Raw genomic sequence first — 17,830 nt, forward strand, 5'->3', positions numbered from 1 at the left:
GGTAAAGCGGAGGATAGACTCCAACCCCGTATGAGAATTCCATGTGGACACGTCCGTCTTCATCAGCTGATGACGTAAACGAGGGACGGTCCAGTCTCTCCCACAGCTTCTGCTTGATACAACGTCCACGCTCCAAACTGTACGGACGAACCCGGCCAGTCTGGAACCTGTGAGAGGAGGAAGAAACAGAAATAAATCATAATGAGTCATGAAATTAAAAAGCTTTAAACTGGAAAATAAATCAGTGAAAGATTTTTAAGTAGCAATTATTGAATAATATAATAATATTCTGAATGAAAGAGTCAAACATACGTCAGCATATCATCCACCACTTGATGGTAGATCTGCCGGTACTCTTCCACAGAGTGGTTGAGGATCGTCAGAGGGCCGTCGTGGTGCAGTGGAGCAGAGGAGGGCTGGGGGCCGGGGGCCACGTTGGAGACCACTGGCAGCTCAGCAGGTGGGATGGTGGACAGAGGCCTTGGGAACAAATTGAACAACAACGGCATGTCATCTGCTGGAGTGGAGGACTGAGGAGACACACTATTTACCACCTCTGGAGTTTCAGCAGAAGGTTTGGAAGGACGAGCAGAAGGACGAGCAGAAGGACGAGCGGCGGAGGTCCGCTTCCTCTTCTGGGGACGGTTGGCAGTGGGAGCAGAGTGCTGCTGGTTTGGGGTTGAATTCAACACCTGGGGAAGGTGAGCAACACACGAGAGGACGTCAAGCTCCAGATTACTAACAGTTAACAGTAGACTGTGTCCCTAAATATTCAATATGTTCTGCCATGTTAACTTTGTAATTCTCTGGTTCTTGAGGATCACATTGTGAACAATCTGGGACATAAACTTTATTTAAATCCAGAATATGAAAGTCAAATGTCTGACCTGGTTGTCCCTGCAGCATGGACACTGTCTGCAGGCTGCAGGCTTGCTGTCTCTCTCTGGCCGGCGTGCACTGACTCTCCTTTGTCTCCAGTAGTCGTGGTCTCGCAGGTGGATCGGCTACAAAACACTCACATGTTAGAACGAGGCTTCACAAGAACAGGAAACGCAACAAACAGCACTGAAGAATGTGAACTTCATAACACAATGTTCTGCAGTAAAATTAAAAATTTCTCCTGAAAGATGACATTAGTTTTACAACCATGTAGCCCGGAGACAAAAACATGCTACTGGTCCTCTGTTAACTCCTGATCCTCACACACTCTGATCAATGTGTTCAGTTTATTTGTGCTGAAATATCACCTGGACTCAGATCAGCTGATCAACACATTAATTTAGCAATATGCAACACGTCAGTGAAATAAAAAGAGACACAGGGGTCGTCTTCAGGACAAAGTCAGGTCATAAAGAAAGAACCCACCTTAAGGCCCTTATAATATCAGTGTGTGTTATGTTTTAATGCTTCATATTCATACAAAATAATCAATTCAATGAACACCAAACAATAAGTTTTGTTTGGAAATATAAGGTAATATATCTGCTGGGAATTAAAGGCCTCTATAGTTGAAGTACTTGTGACTACAATTACATTCACAGTATCACTATGTATCCCAGCTGGGAGCTGCTGATACATATTTGTGATATTAATTGTGTTATAATATATATATTAAGATGACATTAATATCAGTAAGGCAGCCATTATTATGATTAGTTTGGTCTTTTTTAGTGATTAGATGAATTGATCCGGCTCAGTCCAGTTCTGACAGTAAACTAATGACTTTCTACATTGTTTATAACAATGAACTAATCATGATTTCTGCTTCAATATTAATATTAATATCTGCTCCATGTGACCCCGGGGTGGGTTCAGTGTTCATGAGTCTGTTAACAAAGTATCAGTGAACTATGAGGCCCTGAACGCCTCAACGGTGAAACACAGAGAAAACAAGGTAGACTTTAAAGAGTTCAAATCTCACATTCTCCATGATGGAAGTCAGTTGTGTCTCTTTCTTCAGTCTCTGTGAGTCTTCAGTTTAGTCGGGAAGCAAAAAGTCTTCAGTAGAGGAGATAATATTTGAGAAAATGTCGATTGAAACTCGTGAACAAACTTTTCTTGACCGTCTGAGGTTTTGTTTTCGTTCAAATGATGAACTTCTGTAAATGCTGCACCTGAAGATGAAACCATAGCAACGATGGAATCCTTGACGGCCATTTTGTTACGAGCGTTCTTACAGTCACATCTCACCTCTGTAATGTAAAGTTTCATCCACTCAGCCTGCTAAAGCCCTGAGATCAAGTCCACATCTGACTAGGAAGAAATGACGAGCTCCTTTATTACAGACGGCTCGTTTGTAGCTTTAACTGACGGACGCGCAAGCACACAGACATCAGCAGTAAAACATATTCACGTCTATTACAGATTAAAATGCTCATCAAAGTGTGTAACATGTCAGAATAAATTCACATCGCTGGGTCTGTAATCCGTGTTTCTACTGATGTTCTATTTTTTCACTGTTCACTATTATTATGTAGCCTAATATTATTTATTTGAATTATAAGTTCATTAAATACTCGTAGTCATCACACAGCAACAAAATCCATAAATGCATCTATAATTTTTTGCATGCATGTATTGTTAATATCATAACTTTAAAAATATACCAGTACTTACAGGTTATAGCTAGAATAATGTCATACAGTGTTATTTATAATGTATATATCTATTCAGAGGCAGACACATTTAATTTGTATTTGACTGTTTATTTTATTTGAACAAGTTTTATTTCATTTGTATTTATTTCTGTTATTTCTTTCTATTTGTATTATTCTTGTTTTTAATTTGACTATTATTTTATTAATGTTTTTTCTTTGGATAATTTAAAGTTTCCAATTAGCCTAAAGTGCATATCTTTGGATTGTGGGAGGAAACCTGAGCACCAGGAGAAAACCCACGCAGACACAGGGAGAATATACAAACTCCACACAGACAGACAGACAGGTGGAGGTGTCTCTGTGAGGCTGCAGTGCTAATCACTCAGCCACTGTGCCACCCTCCATCAGCTCCCGTAGATCTGGAAGTCTGTGAAGTCCACCAGGGACTGGAGAAAAAAAACACAGAGAAAATATCCGGTATGAATATATCATACAGCACCAAACCTCTATTAAAAATATTTACATTCAGAAGAGAATCAGAGCTTCAAACAGTTCACACCTCAGATATTATTCTAAGATGTTCAATCACAAAGATATTTAACATCATGTGTGTCTCACCTCTGTGTCTTTGGTCACATGTCATGCAGGTTACACAGCTTGGATGCTCGGATGCTGACGGGTCGCTGGTGAAGGCTGCAGGCTGGAACTGGAAGAGGCTGGAGGTGGAGCAGGAGTCTGGAGCTGTCTAACACAATCAACAGGTGGAGGCCAGGGCTGTAGACTTCTGGGGAAGGCTGGAGGCAGGAGCTTGAGGAGGCTGTAGGTGGAGGTTCAAACTGCAGCTTTCTACCAGAATGAGGCAAAGGCTGCAGATTCTGGCAGAAGGCTGCAACCTCAACCATGAGGTGATGGAGACGGTAGCTTCAGGTTGATGGTGGAGTACAGGTTAAAGCACACTATCACAAGCATTGGTGGCAGAGGCTGTAGGTGGAGGTTCAGCAGGCTGCTATCTGCCAGAATCTGCAGGTGGAGGCAGCACCTGCAGGTTGCTGGCAAAGGCTGTAGGTGGATGTTGGGCTTGCAGCTGTCTGTCAGAATCTGAAGGTGGAGGCGACGCCTGCAGTTCACTGACAGAGGCTGTAGGTGGAGGCTGTAGATGGATGTTCAGCATGCAGCTGTCTGCCACAATCTGCAGGTGGAGACGGAGGCTGCAGTTCACTGGCAGAGGCTGTAGGTGGAGGTGGTCTTGCAGCTGTCTGCCAGAATCTGCAGGTGGAGCTGCAGTTCACCTGCGGGTGCAGCTGCTGGCAGAGGCTGTAGGTGGATGTTGGGCTTACAGCTGTCTGTCAGAATCTGCAGGTGGAGGCGACGCCTGCAGTTCACTGACAGAGGCTGTAGGTGGAGGCTGTAGATGGATGTTCAGCATGCAGCTGTCTGCCACAATCTGCAGGTGGAGACGGAGGCTGCAGTTCACTGGCAGAGGCTGTAGGTGGAGGTGGTCTTGCAGCTGTCTGCCAGAATCTGCAGGTGGAGGCAGCACCTGCCAGAATCTGCAGGTTGCTGGCAGAGGCTGTAGGTGGATGTTGGGCTTACAGCTGTCTGTCAGAATCTGCAGGTGGAGGCGACGCCTGCAGTTCACTGACAGAGGCTGTAGGTGGAGGCTGTAGATGGATGTTCAGCATGCAGCTGTCTGCCACAATCTGCAGGTGGAGACGGAGGCTGCAGTTCACTGGCAGAGGCTGTAGGTGGAGGTGGTCTTGCAGCTGTCTGCCAGAATCTGCAGGTGGAGGCAGCACCTGCGGGTTGCTGGCAGAGGCTGTAGGTGGATGTTGGGCTTACAGCTGTCTGTCAGAATCTGCAGGTGGAGGCGACGCCTGCAGTTCACTGACAGAGGCTGTAGGTGGAGGCTGTAGATGGATGTTCAGCATGCAGCTGTCTGCCACAATCTGCAGGTGGAGGCGGAGGCTGCAGTTCACTGGCAGAGGCTGTAGGTGGAGGTGGTCTTGCAGCTGTCTGCCAGAATCTGCAGGTGGAGGCAGAATCTGCAGGTGGAGGCAGCACCTGCGGGTTGCTGGCAGAGGCTGTAGGTGGAGGTGGTCTTGCAGCTGTCTGCCAGGTGGTTCTTGCAGCTGTCTGCCACAATCTGCAGGTGGAGGCAGCAGGCTGCAATTCACTGGCAGAGGCTGTAGGTGGAGGTGGTCTTGCAGCTGTCTGCCAGAATCTGCAGGTGGAGGCAGCAGTGCAGGTTGCTGCCACAATCTGCAGGTGGAGGCTGCAGGGCTGCAGAGGCTGTAGGTGGAGGCTGTAGTTGGAGGTTCAGCATGCAGCTGTCTGCCACAATCAGCAGGTGGAGGCGGCACCTGCAGGTTGCTGGCAGAGGCTGGAGGTTGAGGTTCCGAAGTTGCAGGTGGAACAGGATAAGTCAGGTGGAGCACATTAAAGCAGCTGTCTGGCTGGAAGAGACTATTGGTGGAGGATGGCATGGTCACTTAAGAGAATGTAGGTGGAGATATTTGTGGAGTTGTTTTCCAGAATCTGCAGGTGAAGCTTGGGGCAGCAGTTGGATGGAAAAAGCTGCTGGCAGAGGGTGGAGGCAACAGATGGCTACTGCAGGATGGAGGCAGAGGTTGGATCAGCAGTTTACTGAAAAAGGCCACAGGTGGAGGTTGGCAGAGGCTGTACACTTAAGGTGGATGTTTGCAGGTGGATGCTAGAAGCTGTAGGTGGAGCATGGAACAAGAGTGTGCTGCATTTACTGATTCAAAAAGGAGAATTGTGAATCAATCCTGCTTTAGATTTGAGTTGTGTGACTTATTAAGAATACTTAAACTATAAATACTTAACTTATACTATAAATAATTAACTTATACTATGAATAACTTAAATCCTAACTTTAGATTATACTATAAATAATTAACTTATACTATAGAATACTTAACTTAAACTACAAATACTTAACTTAATATACTTACTTATATATAAATAATTAACTTATACTATAGAAGTACTCAACTTAAACTACAAATACTTAACTTAATAATACTTAACTTATACTATAAATAATTAACTTATACTATAGAAGTACTCTTAACTTAAACTACAAATACTTAACTTAATAATACTTAACTTATACTATAAATAATTAACTTATACTATAGAATTACTTAACTTAAACTACAAATACTTAACTTAATAATACTTAACTTATACTATAAATATTAACTTATACTATAGAATACTTAACTTACTTAACTATAAATACTTATAACTTATACTATAAATACTTAACTTTTATAAACTATAACTTAAAACCAATAATATTATTTATACATTTCATCTGATTGAGCTATTAATATGTTTTCATCTGAACTCTATCTCTTAGCTCTTTTTGATGGAGGTGTCGTCGGCTTTGGTTCTCCAGAAGTGTCGACATGGTAAAGCGGAGGATAGACTCCAACCCCGTATGAGAATTCCATGTGGACACGTCCGTCTTCATCAGCTGATGACGTAAACGAGGGACGGTCCAGTCTCTCCCACAGCTTCTGCTTGATACAACGTCCACGCTCCAAACTGTACGGACGAACCCGGCCAGTCTGGAACCTGTGAGAGGAGGAAGAAACAGAAATAAATCATAATGAGTCATGAAATTAAAAAGCTTTAAACTGGAAAATAAATCAGTGAAAGATTTTTAAGTAGCAATTATTGAATAATATAATAATATTCTGAATGAAAGAGTCAAACATACGTCAGCATATCATCCACCACTTGATGGTAGATCTGCCGGTACTCTTCCACAGAGTGGTTGAGGATCGTCAGAGGGCCGTCGTGGTGCAGTGGAGCAGAGGAGGGCTGGGGGCCGGGGGCCACGTTGGAGACCACTGGCAGCTCAGCAGGTGGGATGGTGGACAGAGGCCTTGGGAACAAATTGAACAACAACGGCATGTCATCTGCTGGAGTGGAGGACTGAGGAGACACACTATTTACCACCTCTGGAGTTTCAGCAGAAGGTTTGGAAGGACGAGCAGAAGGACGAGCAGAAGGACGAGCGGCGGAGGTCCGCTTCCTCTTCTGGGGACGGTTGGCAGTGGGAGCAGAGTGCTGCTGGTTTGGGGTTGAATTCAACACCTGGGGAAGGTGAGCAACACACGAGAGGACGTCAAGCTCCAGATTACTAACAGTTAACAGTAGACTGTGTCCCTAAATATTCAATATGTTCTGCCATGTTAACTTTGTAATTCTCTGGTTCTTGAGGATCACATTGTGAACAATCTGGGACATAAACTTTATTTAAATCCAGAATATGAAAGTCAAATGTCTGACCTGGTTGTCCCTGCAGCATGGACACTGTCTGCAGGCTGCAGGCTTGCTGTCTCTCTCTGGCCGGCGTGCACTGACTCTCCTTTGTCTCCAGTAGTCGTGGTCTCGCAGGTGGATCGGCTACAAAACACTCACATGTTAGAACGAGGCTTCACAAGAACAGGAAACGCAACAAACAGCACTGAAGAATGTGAACTTCATAACACAATGTTCTGCAGTAAAATTAAAAATTTCTCCTGAAAGATGACATTAGTTTTACAACCATGTAGCCCGGAGACAAAAACATGCTACTGGTCCTCTGTTAACTCCTGATCCTCACACACTCTGATCAATGTGTTCAGTTTATTTGTGCTGAAATATCACCTGGACTCAGATCAGCTGATCAACACATTAATTTAGCAATATGCAACACGTCAGTGAAATAAAAAGAGACACAGGGGTCGTCTTCAGGACAAAGTCAGGTCATAAAGAAAGAACCCACCTTAAGGCCCTTATAATATCAGTGTGTGTTATGTTTTAATGCTTCATATTCATACAAAATAATCAATTCAATGAACACCAAACAATAAGTTTTGTTTGGAAATATAAGGTAATATATCTGCTGGGAATTAAAGGCCTCTATAGTTGAAGTACTTGTGACTACAATTACATTCACAGTATCACTATGTATCCCAGCTGGGAGCTGCTGATACATATTTGTGATATTAATTGTGTTATAATATATATATTAAGATGACATTAATATCAGTAAGGCAGCCATTATTATGATTAGTTTGGTCTTTTTTAGTGATTAGATGAATTGATCCGGCTCAGTCCAGTTCTGACAGTAAACTAATGACTTTCTACATTGTTTATAACAATGAACTAATCATGATTTCTGCTTCAATATTAATATTAATATCTGCTCCATGTGACCCCGGGGTGGGTTCAGTGTTCATGAGTCTGTTAACAAAGTATCAGTGAACTATGAGGCCCTGAACGCCTCAACGGTGAAACACAGAGAAAACAAGGTAGACTTTAAAGAGTTCAAATCACATTCTCCATGATGGAAGTCAGTTGTGTCTCTTTCTTCAGTCTCTGTGAGTCTTCAGTTTAGTCGGGAAGCAAAAAGTCTTCAGTAGAGGAGATAATATTTGAGAAAATGTCGATTGAAACTCGTGAACAAACTTTTCTTGACCGTCTGAGGTTTTGTTTTCGTTCAAATGATGAACTTCTGTAAATGCTGCACCTGAAGATGAAACCATAGCAACGATGGAATCCTTGACGGCCATTTTGTTACGAGCGTTCTTACAGTCACATCTCACCTCTGTAATGTAAAGTTTCATCCACTCAGCCTGCTAAAGCCCTGAGATCAAGTCCACATCTGACTAGGAAGAAATGACGAGCTCCTTTATTACAGACGGCTCGTTTGTAGCTTTAACTGACGGACGCGCAAGCACACAGACATCAGCAGTAAAACATATTCACGTCTATTACAGATTAAAATGCTCATCAAAGTGTGTAACATGTCAGAATAAATTCACATCGCTGGGTCTGTAATCCGTGTTTCTACTGATGTTCTATTTTTTCACTGTTCACTATTATTATGTAGCCTAATATTATTTATTTGAATTATAAGTTCATTAAATACTCGTAGTCATCACACAGCAACAAAATCCATAAATGCATCTATAATTTTTTGCATGCATGTATTGTTAATATCATAACTTTAAAAATATACCAGTACTTACAGGTTATAGCTAGAATAATGTCATACAGTGTTATTTATAATGTATATATCTATTCAGAGGCAGACACATTTAATTTGTATTTGACTGTTTATTTTATTTGAACAAGTTTTATTTCATTTGTATTTATTTCTGTTATTTCTTTCTATTTGTATTATTCTTGTTTTTAATTTGACTATTATTTTATTAATGTTTTTTCTTTGGATAATTTAAAGTTTCCAATTAGCCTAAAGTGCATATCTTTGGATTGTGGGAGGAAACCTGAGCACCAGGAGAAAACCCACGCAGACACAGGGAGAATATACAAACTCCACACAGACAGACAGACAGGTGGAGGTGTCTCTGTGAGGCTGCAGTGCTAATCACTCAGCCACTGTGCCACCCTCCATCAGCTCCCGGTAGATCTGGAAGTCTGTGAAGTCCACCAGGGACTGGAGAAAAAAAACACAGAGAAAATATCCGGTATGAATATATCATACAGCACCAAACCTCTATTAAAAATATTTACATTCAGAAGAGAATCAGAGCTTCAAACAGTTCACACCTCAGATATTATTCTAAGATGTTCAATCACAAAGATATTTAACATCATGTGTGTCTCACCTCTGTGTCTTTGGTCACATGTCATGCAGGTTACACAGCTTGGATGCTCGGATGCTGACGGGTCGCTGGTGAAGGCTGCAGGCTGGAACTGGAAGAGGCTGGAGGTGGAGCAGGAGTCTGGAGCTGTCTAACACAATCAACAGGTGGAGGACAGGGCTGTAGACTTCTGGGGAAGGCTGGAGGCAGGAGCTTGAGGAGGCTGTAGGTGGAGGTTCAAACTGCAGCTTTCTACCAGAATGAGGCAAAGGCTGCAGATTCTGGCAGAAGGCTGCAACCTCAACCATGAGGTGATGGAGACGGTAGCTTCAGGTTGATGGTGGAGTACAGGTTAAAGCACACTATCACAAGCATTGGTGGCAGAGGCTGTAGGTGGAGGTTCAGCAGGCTGCTATCTGAATCCAGAATCTGCAGGTGGAGGCAGCACCTGCAGGTTGCTGGCAAAGGCTGTAGGTGGATGTTGGGCTTGCAGCTGTCTGTCAGAATCTGAAGGGCTTACAGCTGGAGGCGACGCCTGCAGTTCACTGACAGAGGCTGTAGGTGGAGGCTGTAGATGGATGTTCAGCATGCAGCTGTCTGCCACAATCTGCAGGTGGAGACGGAGGCTGCAGTTCACTGGCAGAGGCTGTAGGTGGAGGTGGTCTTGCAGCTGTCTGCCAGAATCTGCAGGTGGAGGCAGCACCTGCGGGTTGCTGGCAGAGGCTGTAGGTGGATGTTGGGCTTACAGCTGTCTGTCAGAATCTGCAGGTGGAGGCGACGCCTGCAGTTCACTGACAGAGGCTGTAGGTGGAGGCTGTAGATGGATGTTCAGCATGCAGCTGTCTGCCACAATCTGCAGGTGGAGACGGAGGCTGCAGTTCACTGGCAGAGGCTGTAGGTGGAGGTGGTCTTGCAGCTGTCTGCCAGAATCTGCAGGTGGAGGCAGCACCTGCGGGTTGCTGGCAGAGGCTGTAGGTGGATGTTGGGCTTACAGCTGTCTGTCAGAATCTGCAGGTGGAGGCGACGCCTGCAGTTCACTGACAGAGGCTGTAGGTGGAGGCTGTAGATGGATGTTCAGCATGCAGCTGTCTGCCACAATCTGCAGGTGGAGACGGAGGCTGCAGTTCACTGGCAGAGGCTGTAGGTGGAGGTGGTCTTGCAGCTGTCTGCCAGAATCTGCAGGTGGAGGAGCACCTGCTGTAGGTGGAGGGGTGCAGCTGTCTGCCAGCAGAGGCTGCTGGCAGAGGCTGGGTGGATGTTGGGCGGAGGCTGCAGTGGCAGAGGCTGTAGGTGGAGGTGGTTTCTGTCAGAATCTGCAGGTGGAGCGACGCCTGCAGTTCACTGACAGAGGCTGTAGGTGGAGGCTGTAGATGGATGTTCAGCATGCAGCTGTCTGCCACAATCTGCAGGTGGAGACGGAGGCTGCAGTTCACTGGCAGAGGCTGTAGGTGGAGGTGGTCTTGCAGCTGTCTGCCAGAATCTGCAGGTGGAGGCAGCACCTGCGGGTTGCTGGCAGAGGCTGTAGGTGGAGGTGGTACAGCTGTTGCAGCTGTCTGCCACAATCTGCAGGTGGAGCTGCAGTTGGCAGCAGAGGCTGTAGGTGGAGGTGGTTGCAGCTGTCTGCCAGAATCTGCAGGTGGAGGCAGGCTGTAGGTGGAGGCTGTAGTTGGAGGTTCAGCATGCAGCTGTCTGCCACAATCAGCAGGTGGAGGCGGCACCTGCAGGTTGCTGCAGCTGCAGAGGCTGGAGGTTGAGGTTGGCAGAGGCTGGAAGTTGCAGGTGGAACAGGATAAGTCAGGTGGAGCACATTAAAGCAGCTGTCTGGCTGGAAGAGACTATTGGTGGAGGATGGCATGGTCACTTAAGAGAATGTAGGTGGAGATATTTGTGGAGTTGTTTTCCAGAATCTGCAGGTGAAGCTTGGGGCAGCAGTTGGATGGAAAAAGCTGCTGGCAGAGGGTGGAGGCAACAGATGGCTACTGCAGGATGGAGGCAGAGGTTGGATCAGCAGTTTACTGAAAAAGGCCACAGGTGGAGGTTGGCAGAGGCTGTACACTTAAGGTGGATGTTTGCAGGTGGATGCTAGAAGCTGTAGGTGGAGCATGGAACAAGAGTGTGCTGCATTTACTGATTCAAAAAGGAGAATTGTGAATCAATCCTGCTTTAGATTTTATTAAGAAGTTGTGTGACTTATTAAGAATAGAAGTACTTTAAACTACAAATACTAACTTAAATACTTAACTTATACTATAAATAATTAACTTATACTATAGAAGTACTCAACTTAAACTACAAATACTTAACTTAATAATACTTAACTTATACTATAAATAATTAACTTATACTATAGAAGTACTTAACTTAAACTACAAATACTTAACTTAATAATACTTAACTTATACTATAAATAATTAACTTATACTATAGAAGTACTCAACTTAAACTACAAATACTTAACTTAATAATACTTAACTTATACTATAAATAATTAACTTATACTATAAATACTTAACTTATACTATAGAATTACTTAACTTAAACTACAAATACTTAACTTAATAATACTTAACTTATACTACAAATACTTAACTTAAACTATAAATACATAACTTTATAAACTTAACTTAAACCAATAATATTATTTATACATTTCATCTGATTGAGCTATTAATATGTTTTCATCTGAACTCTATCTCTTAGCTCTTTTTGATGGAGGTGTCGTCGGCTTTGGTTCTCCAGAAGTGTCGACATGGTAAAGCGGAGGATAGACTCCAACCCCGTATGAGAATTCCATGTGGACACGTCCGTCTTCATCAGCTGATGACGTAAACGAGGGACGGTCCAGTCTCTCCCACAGCTTCTGCTTGATACAACGTCCACGCTCCAAACTGTACGGACGAACCCGGCCAGTCTGGAACCTGTGAGAGGAGGAAGAAACAGAAATAAATCATAATGAGTCATGAAATTAAAAAGCTTTAAACTGGAAAATAAATCAGTGAAAGATTTTTAAGTAGCAATTATTGAATAATATAATAATATTCTGAATGAAAGAGTCAAACATACGTCAGCATATCATCCACCACTTGATGGTAGATCTGCCGGTACTCTTCCACAGAGTGGTTGAGGATCGTCAGAGGGCCGTCGTGGTGCAGTGGAGCAGAGGAGGGCTGGGGGCCGGGGGCCACGTTGGAGACCACTGGCAGCTCAGCAGGTGGGATGGTGGACAGAGGCCTTGGGAACAAATTGAACAACAACGGCATGTCATCTGCTGGAGTGGAGGACTGAGGAGACACACTATTTACCACCTCTGGAGTTTCAGCAGAAGGTTTGGAAGGACGAGCAGAAGGACGAGCAGAAGGACGAGCGGCGGAGGTCCGCTTCCTCTTCTGGGGACGGTTGGCAGTGGGAGCAGAGTGCTGCTGGTTTGGGGTTGAATTCAACACCTGGGGAAGGTGAGCAACACACGAGAGGACGTCAAGCTCCAGATTACTAACAGTTAACAGTAGACTGTGTCCCTAAATATTCAATATGTTCTGCCATGTTAACTTTGTAATTCTCTGGTTCTTGAGGATCACATTGTGAACAATCTGGGACATAAACTTTATTTAAATCCAGAATATGAAAGTCAAATGTCTGACCTGGTTGTCCCTGCAGCATGGACACTGTCTGCAGGCTGCAGGCTTGCTGTCTCTCTCTGGCCGGCGTGCACTGACTCTCCTTTGTCTCCAGTAGTCGTGGTCTCGCAGGTGGATCGGCTACAAAACACTCACATGTTAGAACGAGGCTTCACAAGAACAGGAAACGCAACAAACAGCACTGAAGAATGTGAACTTCATAACACAATGTTCTGCAGTAAAATTAAAAATTTCTCCTGAAAGATGACATTAGTTTTACAACCATGTAGCCCGGAGACAAAAACATGCTACTGGTCCTCTGTTAACTCCTGATCCTCACACACTCTGATCAATGTGTTCAGTTTATTTGTGCTGAAATATCACCTGGACTCAGATCAGCTGATCAACACATTAATTTAGCAATATGCAACACGTCAGTGAAATAAAAAGAGACACAGGGGTCGTCTTCAGGACAAAGTCAGGTCATAAAGAAAGAACCCACCTTAAGGCCCTTATAATATCAGTGTGTGTTATGTTTTAATGCTTCATATTCATACAAAATAATCAATTCAATGAACACCAAACAATAAGTTTTGTTTGGAAATATAAGGTAATATATCTGCTGGGAATTAAAGGCCTCTATAGTTGAAGTACTTGTGACTACAATTACATTCACAGTATCACTATGTATCCCAGCTGGGAGCTGCTGATACATATTTGTGATATTAATTGTGTTATAATATATATATTAAGATGACATTAATATCAGTAAGGCAGCCATTATTATGATTAGTTTGGTCTTTTTTAGTGATTAGATGAATTGATCCGGCTCAGTCCAGTTCTGACAGTAAACTAATGACTTTCTACATTGTTTATAACAATGAACTAATCATGATTTCTGCTTCAATATTAATATTAATATCTGCTCCATGTGACCCCGGGGTGGGTTCAGTGTTCATGAGTCTGTTAACAAAGTATCAGTGAACTATGAGGCCCTGAACGCCTCAACGGTGAAACACAGAGAAAACAAGGTAGACTTTAAAGAGTTCAAATCTCACATTCTCCATGATGGAAGTCAGTTGTGTCTCTTTCTTCAGTCTCTGTGAGTCTTCAGTTTAGTCGGGAAGCAAAAAGTCTTCAGTAGAGGAGATAATATTTGAGAAAATGTCGATTGAAACTCGTGAACAAACTTTTCTTGACCGTCTGAGGTTTTGTTTTCGTTCAAATGATGAACTTCTGTAAATGCTGCACCTGAAGATGAAACCATAGCAACGATGGAATCCTTGACGGCCATTTTGTTACGAGCGTTCTTACAGTCACATCTCACCTCTGTAATGTAAAGTTTCATCCACTCAGCCTGCTAAAGCCCTGAGATCAAGTCCACATCTGACTAGGAAGAAATGACGAGCTCCTTTATTACAGACGGCTCGTTTGTAGCTTTAACTGAGGGACGCGCAAGCACACAGACATCAGCAGTAAAACATATTCACGTCTATTACAGATTAAAATGCTCATCAAAGTGTGTAACATGTCAGAATAAATTCACATCGCTGGGTCTGTAATCCGTGTTTCTACTGATGTTCTATTTTTTCACTGTTCACTATTATTATGTAGCCTAATATTATTTATTTGAATTATAAGTTCATTAAATACTCGTAGTCATCACACAGCAACAAAATCCATAAATGCATCTATAATTTTTTGCATGCATGTATTGTTAATATCATAACTTTAAAATATACCAGTACTTACAGGTTATAGCTAGAATAATGTCATACAGTGTTATTTATAATGTATATATCTATTCAGAGGCAGACACATTTAATTTTTATTTGACTGTTTATTTTATTTGAACAAGTTTTATTTCATTTGTATTTATTTCTGTTATTTCTTTCTATTTGTATTATTCTTGTTTTTAATTTGACTATTATTTTATTAATGTTTTTTCTTTGGATAATTTAAAGTTTCCAATTAGCCTAAAGTGCATATCTTTGGATTGTGGGAGGAAACCTGAGCACCAGGAGAAAACCCACGCAGACACAGGGAGAATATACAAACTCCACACAGACAGACAGACAGGTGGAGGTGTCTCTGTGAGGCTGCAGTGCTAATCACTCAGCCACTGTGCCACCCTCCATCAGCTCCCGGTAGATCTGGAAATCTGTGAAGTCCACCAGGGACTGGAGAAAAAAAACACAGAGAAAATATCCGGTATGAATATATCATACAGCACCAAACCTCTATTAAAAATATTTACATTCAGAAGAGAATCAGAGCTTCAAACAGTTCACACCTCAGATATTATTCTAAGATGTTCAATCACAAAGATATTTAACATCATGTGTGTCTCACCTCTGTGTCTTTGGTCACATGTCATGCAGGTTACACAGCTTGGATGCTCGGATGCTGACGGGTCGCTGGTGAAGGCTGCAGGCTGGAACTGGAAGAGGCTGGAGGTGGAGCAGGAGTCTGGAGCTGTCTAACACAATCAACAGGTGGAGGCCAGGGCTGTAGACTTCTGGGGAAGGCTGGAGGCAGGAGCTTGAGGAGGCTGTAGGTGGAGGTTCAAACTGCAGCTTTCTACCAGAATGAGGCAAAGGCTGCAGATTCTGGCAGAAGGCTGCAACCTCAACCATGAGGTGATGGAGACGGTAGCTTCAGGTTGATGGTGGAGTACAGGTTAAAGCACACTATCACAAGCATTGGTGGCAGAGGCTGTAGGTGGAGGTTCAGCAGGCTGCTATCTGCCAGAATCTGCAGGTGGAGGCAGCACCTGCAGGTTGCTGGCAAAGGCTGTAGGTGGATGTTGGGCTTGCAGCTGTCTGTCAGAATCTGAAGGTGGAGGCGACGCCTGCAGTTCACTGACAGAGGCTGTAGGTGGAGGCTGTAGATGGATGTTCAGCATGCAGCTGTCTGCCACAATCTGCAGGTGGAGACGGAGGCTGCAGTTCACTGGCAGAGGCTGTAGGTGGAGGTGGTCTTGCAGCTGTCTGCCAGAATCTGCAGGTGGAGGCAGCACCTGCGGGTTGCTGGCAGAGGCTGTAGGTGGATGTTGGGCTTACAGCTGTCTGTCAGAATCTGCAGGTGGAGGCGACGCCTGCAGTTCACTGACAGAGGCTGTAGGTGGAGGCTGTAGATGGATGTTCAGCATGCAGCTGTCTGCCACAATCTGCAGGTGGAGACGGAGGCTGCAGTTCACTGGCAGAGGCTGTAGGTGGAGGTGGTCTTGCAGCTGTCTGCCAGAATCTGCAGGTGGAGGCAGCACCTGCGGGTTGCTGGCAGAGGCTGTAGGTGGATGTTGGGCTTACAGCTGTCTGTCAGAATCTGCAGGTGGAGGCGCACGCCTGCAGTTCACTGACAGAGGCTGTAGGTGGAGGCTGTAGATGGATGTTCAGCATGCAGCTGTCTGCCACAATCTGCAGGTGGAGACGGAGGCTGCAGTTCACTGGCAGAGGCTGTAGGTGGAGGTGGTCTTGCAGCTGTCTGCCAGAATCTGCAGGTGGAGGCAGCACCTGCGGGTTGCTGGCAGAGGCTGTAGGTGGATGTTGGGCTTACAGCTGTCTGTCAGAATCTGCAGGTGGAGGCGACGCCTGCAGTTCACTGACAGAGGCTGTAGGTGGAGGCTGTAGATGGATGTTCAGCATGCAGCTGTCTGCCACAATCTGCAGGTGGAGACGGAGGCTGCAGTTCACTGGCAGAGGCTGTAGGTGGAGGTGGTCTTGCAGCTGTCTGCCAGAATCTGCAGGTGGAGGCAGCACCTGCGGGTTGCTGGCAGAGGCTGTAGGTGGATGTTGGGCTTGCAGCTGTCAGCTGTCTGTCAGAATCTGCAGGTGGAGGCGCGCCTGCAGTTCACTGACAGAGGCTGTAGGTGGAGGCTGTAGATGGATGCATGCAGCTGTCTGCCACAATCTGCAGGTGGAGACGGAGGCTGCAATTCACTGGCAGAGGCTGTAGGTGGAGGTGGTCTTGCAGCTGTCTGCCAGAATCTGCAGGTGGAGGCAGCACCTGCGGGTTGCTGGCAGAGGCTGTAGGTGGAGGTGGTCTTGCAGCTGTCTGCCACAATCTGCAGGTGGAGGCAGCACGTGCAGGTTGCTGGCAGAGGCTGTAGGTGGAGGCTGTAGTTGGAGGTTCAGCATGCAGCTGTCTGCCACAATCAGCAGGTGGAGGCGGCACCTGCAGGTTGCTGGCAGAGGCTGGAGGTTGAGGTTCCGAAGTTGCAGGTGGAACAGGATAAGTCAGGTGGAGCACATTAAAGCAGCTGTCTGGCTGGAAGAGACTATTGGTGGAGGATGGCATGGTCACTTAAGAGAATGTAGGTGGAGATATTTGTGGAGTTGTTTTCCAGAATCTGCAGGTGAAGCTTGGGGCAGCAGTTGGATGGAAAAAGCTGCTGGCAGAGGGTGGAGGCAACAGATGGCTACTGCAGGATGGAGGCAGAGGTTGGATCAGCAGTTTACTGAAAAAGGCCACAGGTGGAGGTTGGCAGAGGCTGTACACTTAAGGTGGATGTTTGCAGGTGGATGCTAGAAGCTGTAGGTGGAGCATGGAACAAGAGTGTGCTGCATTTACTGATTCAAAAAGGAGAATTGTGAATCAATCCTGCTTTAGATTTGAGTTGTGACTTATTGACTTATTAAGAATACTTTAAACTATAAATACTTAACTTATACTATAAATAATTAACTTATACTATAGAAGTACTTAACTTAAACTACAAATACTTAACTTAATAATACTTAACTTATACTATAAATAATTAACTTATACTATAGAAGTACTTAACTTAAACTACAAATACTTAACTTAATAATACTTAACTTATACTATAAATAATTAACTTAACTTATACTATAGAAATACTTAACTTAATAAACTTAAACTACAAATACTTAACTTAATAGAAGTACTCAACTTAAACTACAAATACTTAACTTAAATACTTAACTTATACTATAAATAATTAACTTATACTATAGAAACTTAACTTTAACTTATA

The sequence above is a fragment of the Anoplopoma fimbria genome, chromosome 6 (assembly GCF_027596085.1).
Source record: "Anoplopoma fimbria isolate UVic2021 breed Golden Eagle Sablefish chromosome 6, Afim_UVic_2022, whole genome shotgun sequence".
In the NCBI taxonomy this organism is placed as follows: domain Eukaryota; kingdom Metazoa; phylum Chordata; class Actinopteri; order Perciformes; family Anoplopomatidae; genus Anoplopoma; species Anoplopoma fimbria.